The sequence below is a fragment of the Gopherus evgoodei genome, chromosome 1 (genome assembly GCF_007399415.2).
Source record: "Gopherus evgoodei ecotype Sinaloan lineage chromosome 1, rGopEvg1_v1.p, whole genome shotgun sequence".
NCBI classification, from domain to species: Eukaryota; Metazoa; Chordata; order Testudines; family Testudinidae; genus Gopherus; species Gopherus evgoodei.
The window spans coordinates 58698937-58713402 of record NC_044322.1 but is presented as its reverse complement, the minus strand read 5'-3'; the positions used below and the strand labels follow the sequence as shown (position 1 = coordinate 58713402).

The 14466-nt window shown below is 44.9% G+C and overlaps 1 protein-coding gene across 3 annotated transcripts in view; it reads right to left on the bottom strand.

The window, feature by feature from the left end:
- Nucleotides 1–14466, bottom strand: part of ENOX1 (ecto-NOX disulfide-thiol exchanger 1) — a 543507-nt gene that overhangs the window by 448032 nt on the left and 81009 nt on the right. For all 3 annotated transcript variants that reach the window (XM_030565681.1, XM_030565709.1, XM_030565691.1), the window contains exon 2: nucleotides 292–365. The gene's annotated coding sequence lies outside the window, so the exon portion shown is untranslated. The remainder of the gene's footprint in view (nucleotides 1–291; nucleotides 366–14466) is intronic.

The following is a 14466-nucleotide window of genomic DNA, read 5'->3' as shown; positions in this document are numbered from 1 at the left end:
TGCTCATGTACACCTACAATTGTGCCCACTTTGAAATTAAACCTGTATATTTAGTTCTATGAAGTTCTCTCTAAACAATCATGTGCATCATGCATTTCTTTGTTTTCTGATACAAATACTACATACATTACCAAAAATGTAGCATACAAAGATCTACCACATTACTCCATTAATGACAACTGAGATTTTTCAGCGGATTTAAGAAGTGCAACATTACAACAAATAGTCATAAAAACTTTGATCAATAACCAAACAATGCAAGACCAACTCTGGAGTTATCCTATACAGTACCTGTTTGTAGTATATATCCACCAAGTTTGTAGAAGCGTGTATCCAAAGATTGCTTGAAGTACAGTAACCAAGATCTGCAAAGACATTAAAAATATGTCACTGAAAGTAAACAGTTTGGGCATAAAAGCAGAGCAAAACCATTCTCCTAAATTTCCATCTGGAAATAAGTTTAAAATATTGTCCTTTACAGCTATGTGTAGAGCAATGCATGTTGTGAGAGATAAGAATGACGACTAGTGGGATAATCTATTAAATATTAAATATAAGACATATACAGTATCATAAAGCTTTTAAGTAAGCTTGCTTATGGGAATTCAAAAATAGTACAGGATAGTTCCTGCAAACATCAAATTTCAGAATAGTAATTTAACGACAACTATCAGTAATGATAGACTAAAACCAACACATTCAATATGTACAATGGCTAGTGGTATGGCAGAAAATAAAAATCTATCAAAAAACCTACAAACTGACATACATTTGAGCCACATTCTGCCTTTGATTTGCAGCAGAGCAACAGCATGAATTAGAGAACCATGCATCAATAAAGGGCATCATTCTTGTATGCCATTTTATCCTTAAGAAAGGTTAAAAATGACAATTCTACTATAGATTCCATAATCTGGCTCCATATATTCCTGTCCCTAAAGCAGACACATGTTCAGGCATGTGCATAGCACTTACCCATAATTAGTATCTAGAGTCTCTATAAACTCTCCTGATGATTCTGACACAGTGATACAGATATCAGCACTGTGCCGTGCATAATCCATTTGACAAAACAAATTAGTTTTACTATACAGTTGCTAAAGAAAGAAGAAAAAGAAAAGACTTAACAGTTACAACTGTAAGATGTGGCAGAAGAAGGAAAAAACAAACAAAAAAGACTTAACTGACATGGAAAGGGATAGAAAAAGAAAGAAAGCAAAAAAGACAACAGTTCAAGTGCCAGACTGAGGTGGGAATGCTCATTATTCTGTACCAACACTTATCTGGTGGCTCCATCAGTTTGTCTACCATACTATCTTAAGGATTTCTAAGGGTATGTCCACACTGCAGAGTGTATGTGTATCCTGGCTCATACGTATATGCTAGGGATCAGCAACCTTTGGCACGCAGTCCATCAGTGAAATCTACTGGCGGGCCAGGGTGGTTTGTTTACCTGCAGTGTCCACAGGTTTGGCCGATTGCAGCTCCCATTGGCTGCGGTTCCCTGTTCCAGGCCAATGGGGGTTGTGGGAAGCGGGGTGGGCCGAGAGATGTGCAGACAGCCGCTTCCCGCAGCCCCCATTGGCCTGGAATGGCAAGCCGTGGCCAATGGGAGCTGTGATCAGCCGAACCTGAGAACGCTGCAGGTAAACAAACCGTCCCGGCCTGCCAGCCGATTTCCCTGACTGGCCGTTTGTCAAAGGTTGCCGATCCCTGGTATATGCACATGTGCTTGCCAAACCCATTGCCAAATATCCACACTAGAGAGCTGCACATGCCCCATTCCCATCTAGTGGCATTAACATTGACACTGCAGTTACATATGTTTTGGGGGTGTATCCCAGGGTTCTTAGTGCCTTACTAAATTAAGCCACCCTAGGAATTGGTTGGTGTATTGTAGAAGAACTTGTCTGTCCTTCCTGGGCCTCTGTGCGGATGCAGGGACGTCCTTAGGCATAGGCAGAATAGGCAGCCGCGTAGGGCCTCACTCTCCCTGTGGGCACCACTCTCCAGGCAGCCCAGACAGTGTAGAAGCAGGGCTGCTGGGTCCTAGAGAGAGCCGAATGCAGCACAGTCTGAGGAATGGGATTGGCTGCTGGGGTCTCTGGGAAGGGGAGGGGGTAAAGGTTGGGAAAGGAGCTCACCTCCCCTCTGCCCCATGGAGCATCCCCTGCTTTCTCCCTCCTCCCCAGGAGCACCCCTCTCTCTCTCCTCCCTCCCCTCCGTCAGCGCTGGGTTGAAAGAGGTGCTGGGGGGGAGGGGAGGCTGGCTGGTTGCGTGCTGAGAAATGAAAGTGAAAGTAACTCACTTCCTCGGCAGCGAGCCAGGATTGGAATGTCACACAGGGTTTGGCTAGGGTTAGCCAGATGTGTGAAAAATCAGGATAGGGGATTGGGGTAGGGTGAGCAGATATCCCTATTTTATAGGGACAGTCCCAATTTTGGGGTCTTTTTCTTATATAGGCTCCTTTTACCACCACCACCCCCCATCCCTGTCCTGATTTTACACACTTTCTGTCTGGTCACTCTAGGTGGGGGTAATTGGTGCCTATATAAGACAAAGCCCCAAATATCAGGACTGGCTCTATAAAATCAGGACATCTGGATCTGGCCACCCTAGCTGGGGAGCCTCTCTCCCCCGGGCTGGCAGCTGCCAGCGATCCATCTCATCCGGGGGGAGCTGCACAGGGCAGGGTGAGCTGCTGTGGCTCCATGGGTGCCCCGTCCCTGAGATCAGATGCTGTGCTAACTTCACCATGGTCTGTTGAGCTGGTGTCATGAACAGATAGCTAAGGGTTAATGTCTCTTTCACCTGGAAAGGAGTAACCTGAAACACCTGACCAGAGGACCAATCAGGAAACAAGACTTTTTCAAATCTGGGTGGAGGGAAGTTTGTGTGTGAGTTTTTTGTTCTTTGTCTTGTGCCTGTACTCTCTCGGCTATGAGAAGGATTTTTTCTGTCTCCTGCCTTTCTAATCTTCTGTTTCCAAATTGTGAGTACAAAGATCATAAAACCATAGGGGTTTATTGTTTTTTTTCATTTGTATTTACATGTGTGTAGTTGCTGGAGTGCTTTGAATTGTATTCTTTTTGAATAAGGCTGTTTATTCATAATTCTTTTAAGCAATTGACCCTGTATTTGTCATCTTAATACAGAGAGACCATTTTTATGTATTTTTCTTTCTTTTTATATAAAGCTTTCTTTTTAAGACCTGTTGGAGTTTTTCTTTAGTGGGGACTCCAGGGAATTGAGTCTGCAACTCACCAGGGAATTGGTGGGAGGAAGAAGTCAGGGGGGGGAAATCTCTTTGTGTTAGATTTATTAACCTGACTTTGCATACCCTTTGGGTGAGGGAGGAAGAGGAGAGATTAGCTCTCTCTCGGTACTTGTGTTTTCCAGGACTGGAAATAGGGAGGGTGGAGTCCCTCTGTTTAGATTCACGGAGCTTGCTTCTGTATATCTTTCCAGGAACCCAGGGAGGGAACACCTGGAGGGGGGAAGGGAAATGGTTTATTCCCCTTTGTTGTAAGACTCAAGGAATTTGGGTCTTGGGGTCCCCAGGGAAGGTTTTTTGGGGGACCAGAGTGCCCCAAAACACTCTAATTTTTTGGGTGGTGGCAGCTTTACCAGGTCCAAGCTGGTAACTAAGCTTGGAGGTTTTCATGCTAACACCCATATTTTGGACGCTAAGGTCCAAATCTGGGAATATGTTATGACAGCTGGCGGCAGTGCCCATTGGCGTGTGATTGGACCTTAGGGTTTGCTGCTGCTGTTGCCACTCTGCACCCCAAGAGGTGGATTTTGGGGTCCTGCAGTTTTCCACCTATCTCCTCCTCTACTGCAGCTGTTGGACCAGCAGGCTGGGGGTGAGCCAAGCATGAAAGCAGTAGTGTGTTGCCATTTAGATTGTCATTTAACAACTTTGTTTGCCAAAAATTCTTGCTAACAATCCTGAATCCAATTTCAATATTTTTTTTTAAAATCAATATCTTAGCCAAAAACAGAAAATTAAGTTGTTGACAATTATTAGTGACAGGTTTGGTTTGAGGCAGGGAGTGGGTCAGTTTTCATGAGAGAAACAAAAAATGTTGACTGACTTTCCTATAGCCTGTTACTCCTGATAAGAGCCCTCCAACAACTGTAATATGCTCATCTCCTTACTAGTGTATAAAGCAGGGGTTGGCAACCTACGGCACACGTGTCAAAGGTGGCAGGTGAGCTGATTTTTGATGGTATGCAGCAGCAGGCTGAGCGGCTCAGCCCATCACTGCTCTGGGGTTCCAGCTGCTGCCCTATTGCCAGCTGGAATACCAGCCATCGGCCTCACTCAGCACCTATTGCTGGCCTGAGGACCCCCGAGGAACCCCAGGCTGGCAGTGGGCTGAGCAGGCCAGTTGAACCACTCAACCTGCTGTCAGCCTGGGGTTCCATTCACTCAGCCGGCAGCGGGCTGAGTGGGCTGGTGGCGGGCTGAGCGGGCTGGTGGCGGGCTGAGTGGCTCAGTCTGCTGCCAGTCTGGGGTGCCAGCAGCACTCAGCCTACTGCTACTCCGGGGTTCCAGCTGCCGGCCCCTTGCCCGTCAGGAGCTCAGCCGCCAGCCCCACTCTTCCTCCTGCCAGCCTGGGTGAGCAGAATCCCAGGCTGGTAGCGGCTGAGGGGGGGTTGGCGGCCGGGATCCTGGCTGGCAGGAGTTGGTGGTCAGAACCCCAGACCAGCAGCGGGCTGAGCAGGGCCTGGGATCCTTGTCTACGGTTCCAGCCACCAGCCCGCTGCCGGTTTGGGGTTTCATTTACTCAGCTGGCAGTGGCCTGAGCAGGACCGGTGGCCAAGACCTCAGATAATAATAATAGTTTATTTATATAATATAGACATAGAGAGAAACCTTCTACAAACATTAAAATGTATTACTGGCACGAGAAACCTTAAATTACAGTGAACTTGGCACACCACTTCTGAAAGGTTGCCGACCCGACCCCTGGTATAGAGTGACCATATGTTGTACTAAGATTCTCCTGCCTTTTTTTTTCCCTGTGAGTCAGTATAACTTTTGCCAGCCCAGAAGTTGGGCAGCCAATGTTTTACGTTTTCACAATGTTTTCTCCAACTTTCATAAAGTAAATACATAGTTAATATGAGTTAAAAAGGCCAGGGACACTTCTTTGTGAAGAATCTGTACAGCAGATCATGCCCATAGACGATCCAGAAAAGAAATTTGAGGTTGAATTTTTTAATGTTGTGATGGATAAAGCAGTAGCTGCTGTTGATGAAAGGTTTAATACCTTGCAAGTACACCATGAACAGTTTGGATTTTTGTATGACATAACTAAATTCAACGAAATAGGAAAACAAGAGCAACTAATGACAAAGTGCAAGAATCTAGAGAGCCTCCTGAAGCACGGTGATACTTTTGATTTAAATGGACTTGAACTGTACGAAGAATTGAGTACACTGTCATCAATGTTGCCACCTGCAAAATCGGTGATGGACATTGTACAGTTTATTCATACCCGCAAACTTGTTGACATATATCCTAATGTGTACATTGCCACTCGTATTCTACTGACAATTCCTGTAACAGTAGCATCAGGAGAACGGAGTTTCTCAAAACTAAAGCTCATTAAAAACTATCTCCGCTCTACAATGAGTCAGGAGCGCTTGACTGGTCTTGCTATTCTTGCGATCGAACAAGACACGACTTTGTCTTTGTCATACGATGACATTATTACTGATTTTGCAGCCAAAAAAGCCAGAAAGATTGCTTTTAATTAAAAACAAATCTTTGTTTCAATACCTCTTCATATAAATTTCCAATAAAATTTTGATAAATTAAAAAATATATATTATTTGCATCATTCTGTCATATCAGAATTTTTTCTATAGTGCTGCTTCTTTAGTGCTAATCCATCAGCATTACAGTGTGCTTAATTAAGTTAAACTGGTTTTAATAATGTGAATGTGGCAAGTTTTCCAATACTATAAGCTTATGTTTGTGTTGCTAAGAGCAGATCAGGCACAGGGGCACCAGTTTAATAATCTCGCCTAGGGCACCATAAATCCTAAGGCCGGCCCTGTGCGGATGTGTTCTTAGCTAGCCAGCCCAATTAGCAAAATGCAGTCTGGCTGTAGCTGTCAGTCCCAGGACATTAGAAAGACAGGTGGGTGAGGTAATAACTTTTATTGGACCAACTTCTGTTGGTGAGAGAGACAAGCTTTTGAGCTACACAGAGCTCTTCCTCAGGTCTGGGAAAGGTACTCAGAGTGTCACAGGTAGACATAAGCTTGAACAGATAGTTTATTATAACTAAGGCTACGTTTTAGTCACGGATATTTTTAGTAAAAGTCATGGACTGGTCATGGGCAGAAAACAAAAATTCATAGCCTTTGACCTGCCCATGACTTTTACTAAAAATACCTATGCCTAAATCTTGGGTGGGGGCCATAGGTGCTCGGAAGGGAAGGGAGGCGGTCCGGCTGCGCCACAGGTGCTGGGGGAGGTGGCCCAGGATGCCACTGGCACTGGGAGCGGGGAGGGTTGACGGAGCTGGCCGGGGTTCCCTACCCGACTCCGCGTCCCTGAAGCTCCTAGGCAGTGGAGGAGCACAAGCGCTGGTTGCTGCAGCTCCCATTGGCCAGGAACCACAGCCAATGGCAGCTGCAGGGGTGGTGCCTGCGGCAGAGGCACCACATGGCACGAAGCCCCTCCTTCCAGCCCCTCCACCGCCTAGGAGCTGCAGGGCCATGTCAGTGGGAGCCCCCCACCCTGAGGTAAGCACCCGCCCGCAGCCCCCTGCTCTGAGCCCCGGCTTGGGCAGCTCCTGAGCCAGAACCAGCTGCTGCAAAAGTCCGTGACTTCCGTGACCTCCATGACAGACTCACAGCCTTAATGATAAGTTCTTAACACATACTCTAAGGGACCATTCAAGGTGAAGTGGCCCGTTAACATCCCTGTAGTCACAGGACCAAAAAGGGGGGTTAGTGGGTTATGGATTGTCATAATAAGCATAAATCCAGTGTCTTTATGAAGATCATGATTATTAGTGTCTAGCAAAGTTATGAATTTAAGCTCCTAGGCTCATCTTTAGAAAGTGTTGTGCAGTTTCATTTGAGGATGAGGTTTAATAGGTCAGATACAGAGGGGTCACTTCGTTAAACATGTTCACCCACAGGTGACAGGGTGTTTTTGGCTTTTTTAATTTCCTGTGTGAGTTCGTTCAAGAGCACAGTGATTGTCTGGTTTCACCCACATAGCTCTTATCGGGGCATTCTGTGCACTGGATGAGGTACAATACATGTTGTGATAGGCATATGCAGGACCCCTGGATCTTGAAAGGCGCGTGGTAGGGGGTGTAGCATTTAGCAGAGGCACTTCCGCTCTGTCTGTTCCAGCTGGTGCCAAGCCATGGATCCGGAACTACTGGATGAACTGTTTCTACTTGTGGCTGAACTGTTATTCCAATGGGGTACAGATAGAGGGTCTAGAAGACGGTAAGTGACATTTCAGCAGCATTTCCTGCTGAATGGAAGGTGGGGACAAGACTTGGAGGAGCGCTCATAAATGGCAGAAGACAGATATCTGTTGCATGCTGCAACTTTGGTTTCTTATACAGACTAGTGCTTTTGATGCAGGATGACTAGCACGGCACAGTGGGATCACATTGTCAGGCAAACCTAGAAGTAGCTACAGATTTTTTGCATAATAAAGACCACCTTCCTGAATCTGTACAAAGAGCTTGCCTCTACCGACCCTCCAGGGCCAGGACTGCAGATGAGGGAGGCCATAGCAGTCCAGAAGCAGGTTGTTATTGCCATCTAGAAGCTGGCTACCCCTAACTACAGTTTACTATTGGCAAGTCAACTGTCAATGATGTGCTGGTGGTAGTTTGTGAGACCATTAATACTGTGGTTTCCCCACAAGTGGTAGACATTGCTAATATGCCTGAAATAATAACTGGCTTTCAGAGAATGGGGTCTCCACACTGCGCTGGGGCCACTGACGACACTTAAGTGCCCATAGTTTGCCTACCACAAGGAGCACATGAATATGTCAACTGCAAAGAGTACTATTGTATTGTTCTGCAGGCCTTGGTCAATCACAAAGGCAGGTTCATGAACACCAATGTGGGATGTACAGGAAACGTGCATGACACCAGGGTACTGAGGAGATTTGATGTTTCTCTATTTGGATAAGCAGGGACCTTATTCCCTCCAAATAATATGATTATCAATGGGGTATTTGTGCCCAATTGTTTTAGGAGATCTCACTTACCCCCTACTGTCATGACTTATGAAACCGTACCCTCATCACAGAGCACCTGGCAGAAGGAGGATTAATTATACACTTAGCAGTTGCAGATGGTGTTGGAGTGTGCATCTGGCAGGTTGAAAGCAAGCTGGTGCTGCCTACAAACCTGTCTGGATACCATTGCAGCCAGTTGCATCTATGGTGTGGCTGGCACAACATCCATGAGGATAAGGACTAGAATTTTCCCATGGAGTGAACTCAAGACACTGCTGGTTTGCAGGCTCCATACAAGCAACCAAAAGGTGTGCCTGTCATTACTGGGGCTGGGGCCAGGGAAGCAATGGAATAAGGGATGTCTTGTGCACCTATATCTTTGCATTGGTCTTAAAAAAAAACAGAAACAAAAAAAATCAAACGTGCCCTGCTTAGAAGCATGTTATGCAGTACTGAAGGCTCCATGCTCAGGGCAGCAGTAAACAAGCAGTTGAATACCTTGTGGTAAGAGTACACAGACAGATTGTTGCTGGATTTGCCATTCTTAGCCTTGTGGTAGATAATCTTTACATGTCGGATGGGCTCCTCGCACTGAACACAGCAGATAGCTTGCAGTGCATAGGAGATGTGTCGGAAGTGAGTAGGTAGAAGGGACAGAACACACAGGCCCCAAGAGTTGTGGGATGGCACTGGAGAACTATCTAAACACGAGCTCAACAATATGTGCGTTAGTGGCATCTTTACTGTGAGATGGGAAAGTAGGCGAACACCTTACAGCAAAACTCACGCTTTAACCCATAATCCCAGCTGTACGCATGAACATGTGTTCAAAGGGCACATATGCTCATATTTGATGTTCTGTGTGGGAAGAGGGGAAGGATGGAGACCAGGGGTTTGGCCAAATCATGCATAAACACACTCAGGGAAGAACAATAACAAATAACTCCCCCACACACTACTCTGCTCTATGTATCCAAGAAATCTCTATAAATATGACAATTTCCAGGATTATTCACTCTATATACTGGTTTGCCATTCTTAATGTGTATGACAAATGCAGACAAGACAGACTTGAAAGTTTAGAATCCACCATAAAGAAGTATGAACAATAGAACTACATCTCTGCATCCTCTATTGCAGGGGTAGGCAACCTCTGGCACTCAGCTCACCAGGGTAAACACCCTGGCAGACCGGGCCAGTTTGTTTACCTGCCACGTTGGCAGGTTCATCCGATCGTGGCTCCCACTGGCCGCGGTTTGCCGCTCCAGGCCAATGGGGGAGAGAGGAAGCCGTGGCCAGCACGTTCCTCAGCCCGCGCCGCTTCCAACAGCCCCCATTGGCCTGGGACAGTGAACCGCAGCCAGTGGGAGCTGCGATCGGCCGAACCTGCTGACACAGCAGGTAAACATACTGACCCAGCCTGCCAGGGTGCTTATCCTGGTGGGCCATGTGCCAGAGGTTGCCAACCCCTGCTCTATTTGATCTCAAAACCTGTCAGTTCTTCAGATATGAGAAATATAGGAATCACAAAGAGAAATCCTACTAAAGCTACTGTGAAAAAACAGCGAAGTATCATCTGCAAAATGGTATAAGCTACTTAGTACATGTACCATGATGTGAAAGTAGAATGAATTAAATTGTAAAAATAAGAATGGATTAAAGAAATGTTGTATGTACCTTTAAACAGAAATAAGAAATGTTGAAATACAGGTGCCAGGAAAAGAAACATTAGGCATAAACAAGGGTGCTAATGGCAAAACATTAACAGAGGATCGGTAATAGTTAGTAAAGAAATAAGATATGCATGCCTAGCCCAGGTAAACTTATCAGATTCTGCTTCCTTTGTTATCTTGTTAAGTGCTCACCCTTTTATCTGTATAAATAAGATAGTTTGTGTCTTACATGGTACTCCATTATCTGGGTGTTACTGGTGGAGCGCTGCGCTAATAAAACAGAGTGGTCTGACAAATTGTGAGTCCTGATTCTAACTTTGACAATGACGAGCAACTGAAGACTACCTGGGTGACCAAAAGGTTAACCTTTACTTTACCATCATTCTGTAGTCTTTGCTTTCCCCTCTTGTCTCTGTCTCTCTCTCTCTTTCTCTCTCATCTCTTATCTTTCTTGGTGTCCATATCTTTCCTCTTTATTCCCAGTCTCTTATCATAGTGTTTACTAAGAGCACACATGGGTTGAACTGGGATGACTCTGTGAGCCAGTACTTTTCCTAGAGGTTGCTATATTGGCTTCTAGAGGCCAAGATTTATTTTTAAAAATTAATTCTCTGGACCTTACAGTTGTGAAAATTTCCTTCAGAATGTGAACTGGGTGTAAAACACCACAACAAAATTCAAATGAATCTGCAGACAGCCTGAAACAATAGGTCTGAGGGAGGTGAACTGTTGCCATTCATCTCAAATGGGAATTAACTTTGAAGCTCCATTATGACAATTTAAATGTCAACGTTATGAACTATTTCACAGCTGAAATAGTTGCACTACTGAAAGCATGCAATAAACAAAAGGGACAATCATCTTATGCACAGCGCACTAGGACAGGCATCTTTTTTAAGTATCACAAGTAGGTGGAACTTGGTTTGCAGGCAAAATTTGAGAAAATGTCACATTTTTCCATCCAGATAATCAGCCAGCCTGCGGAGGGCTGCTCCTTCCTAGTACTCCACTGCAAAAGTGACAGAAAACAACATGAACATTTAATTGTTTTAGATGTAGAGAACAGCACAAGGAAATAACCTCTTCTCTCTCACCACCAGTTCAATTCTGGATCCTGGTACCAAGTAGCATTTATTTTTGAAGTGGTTATTCAGCAGGCCATCCTGAAAGCATATACATATATATAACAAGCTGAACAAAGTATTTATTTGTAGTGCTCTTCTTTCTTTACTGTCACTGACTGCGATTTTCACAAACAAATCATGCCTTCCACTTTATTCTGCGAACACCAAAAGCCCTCCCACAGTTACTAACATTTGCTTCATTTATCAATATTGACAAACTAAAGGACAAAGGCATAATTTAACAGATTGCTCTGTGTAAAGACACAATACAATGCGCACACACAAAAAATCATCAAATGCCCCTGTCAGTAAGTCTTACAAAGTACAGCTTAATGAATGTATGTGTAAGAGGACTGTTATCCCCTTACTAACATTCAGTGGGGGTGTTTGGTTTCTAGCTCCCAGCACTAAAAGGGGAGGGATCGAAGGCAAATCAGGACCCTGAGACTGACAGTCCCCAGGAACAATGGCGAGAAGCCAATGCTCCAGGTCAGCCTGATTGACAGGGTGGGCAGGCTAATCAAGGGGACGGAAGGCCAGAGTGGGTCCCATCCTTCATGTGAGCTGGAATTGCCTGGGTCAAATGGAGTAGGGGCCCAAGCTAAGCTGCTAGGAGCAGAGCTGCAGCCCAAAAAGCCAGAGCACAGCCCAGAGAGAGCAGACCTGCCCTGGGAGGAGAGCTGCAGCAACCAGAGCCAGAGGGGCCAGAAAAGCAGCCCAGGAAGCAGGTGAGAGCTGAGAGAGACACACAGAAGCAGCCTGCAGAGCAGACCTGCCCTGGGAGCAGAGCTGTAGCAACTGGAGCCAGAGAGGCCAGAGAAGCAGCCCAGAGAGCTGAAGGCAGAGCAGCAGCAGCAGCCGTGCTGAGGCAGCGTGGAGCTGGGGCTGGAGCAGTCCAGAGCTGGGTGTGGTGAGCAGCTGTGGAGAGCGAGGGGGGCCCTGGGCAGTGGGCCCAGCACAGGGAGATGCCTCAGCCAAGAGGCTCTGCAGGCCAGACTAGGAGGGGGATCATAACCCTGACAGAGCAGGAGTGACGCTGGGGAGAAGGGTCCTGCCACCCAGAGCCTGAGAGTTTGTGGCCACCGCCAGAGCAAGTGTCCAACCCGCAGCGTCCCTTCAGCACAGTCAGGGCCTGAGAAGGAAGCCTGGGACCTACAAGGAACAGACTGTGAAGTGCCCTGATGTCCAGAGACACTGTTTGTGATGGTCCCTGCCACAGAGCGGGGTGATGTGTTTTCCTTTAACCTTTCCCATTTTTCCTTATTCTTTTTTAAAATTAATTGTTAATTAAATAACTTGTATTTGCTTTAAATTGTATGATGTGATCAGTGGGTCAGGGAGGTGCATAGTGCAGAGAGTACCCCGGAGTGGGGATATCCTAGCCCCTGTCCTGGGTGACCACAGCAGGGTTGGGGGTTAAGCCCCCCAGGAATCCTGGGCCCAGCCTTGTTGGGGTTACGAGGACTCTGCCAGACAGGAGAGTGGAAGGGGAGTCCTCAAGGGCAGGGAGGCCTCTGGGTAAAGGAAGTGGGAGCGAGGACTCAGATCCTTTCGCTAGCCCACTTCACTGGGGTAGTGCAGAAGCCAGGAAAGTTCCCCACAATAGCGGGACCATTCCCCCGCTTTCATATGCAAATTGCTGTAATATACAAAATGTCTGGTACCACTTCAACAAGTAATGTGTTTATGAAGAAATCTATAGAGAATGGTAAGATACATCAATCTAATTTGTCTTTGAAATAAAGAGATTTGGTTTCCTCAAGATAATTTCAATTTTTTTTTTAATGCCTAGTGGAGTGACAGTAAAACATTACATACAAAGAACCACCACTTTAGACCCTGGAAGACAGGATTATTAAACTGAAAAAAATCAGCAACAGATAAACTAGAAGTGCACTGTTACATGCTGGTATACTTCAATCTTTTCCTAGTTGTTTTGACATCTTGGCATTTTTTGAAATCATTACTTCCAAGCCTGCTGAATTGTTCACAGGCGCCCTAAGTAAGCTTTACCACCATTGAAGTCAGAATTTAAAGTGAGGCTCAGTTTTGTGTTATATGGGCATTCTTAACATTTACAATCACAGGTGCATTAAAAACTATCAGAAGCCCAATTTGCAACTGCCTTTCTTTTTAAACAGTAGGTGTTAGAGTTGGTCAATTCCCCTCCACCCCCCCAAAAAAAACCCCAGTTCTTTCAGTGAAAAATGGCTTTTCAGTCAACATTTTCCAGATTTTCATAATTAACAAACAAAACCTGAAAAAAATGGTATAATTTCTTAATTTTTGAAATCTGAACATTTTTACTAAAAATTCTTTTTAGAAACCATAATGTTTTGGTCTTAGGTGTCAATCTTTTGTTAAAAAAAACAAACACAAGCAAAACTGTGGCAAATGCAATGGGGGGAAATACTTTTTTCTTTTAAATTTCCAGTGACAAATAATTGCTATGTTTCAATCAGTCCTGCCATCTATGCAACAGAATGTTTATACCATATTCCTTATACTAGTATCCGAATGTCAGCAACAGTGATATATTTGAGACATATGTCTAGAGACCCCAGCTTGTCTTCATGAGCTATGGTAGCCACCATGAGCACTGTATGTTGGAACCTGTAGTCTCTTCAGGCCACATCTCTATAATGAAAAGGAGAGCCTAGGCCACAAGGTAGAACAGTGTGGACTGCAGTTGGCCAATAGGCTACGCTTGGAATTAAAGGCTAGGCTAGGCGGTTTCCACTCACAGCTTTACAATGAGAGTTCTCAGAAGAAAGTGTATCATATTTTTGGGAAAGCGGATTGTGACAATGCTACTCCAGCAGCAACTGAAAGCTACAGATTTCCTGGATCCTGATCATTCTGGGTTTAGATCTGTGTATGAGACAGAAACAGCACTTTCTGTTCATGATGTCGCAGTGATGGAGAAGCCCCAAAGATGTCTGCACCAATTCTTTTAGATGCCACATGTCAGAGCTGGAAAAATCCACTCATCTTGACAGAAGTTATCAAACTCTATAGGATCAAAGAATTTCATATGAAAGAGAAAAGTTTCTAGTGCTAGGATTATGAAGAAAAATACCTACTAATAAACAATTATAAGCTTATTAATATCTGTGTCAAGAGCAGTCCGTTATTTGAGTATAGCATGGATGCTTGTTGGTAATCTTAAAAATTTAAACAAACAGATTTAGTCTGATAAGTATCCTCATCTAACAAATATCAGGTCATCCTTTACCCGTTTCATACTACTGCAGAAGTGTTTACCATAGCTAACAAACAGACATGGGTTTTACTCATCTCATTAGGCAAAATGACAAAATTGGACAGTGTTCCATATAAAAAACTTTTGCATCTCTGAATCAGAGGATCTGGATCAACAGCAGAAATGAACTAAATTGTTTGCAACAGAAAGCTCAGGTTGAAATACATCATC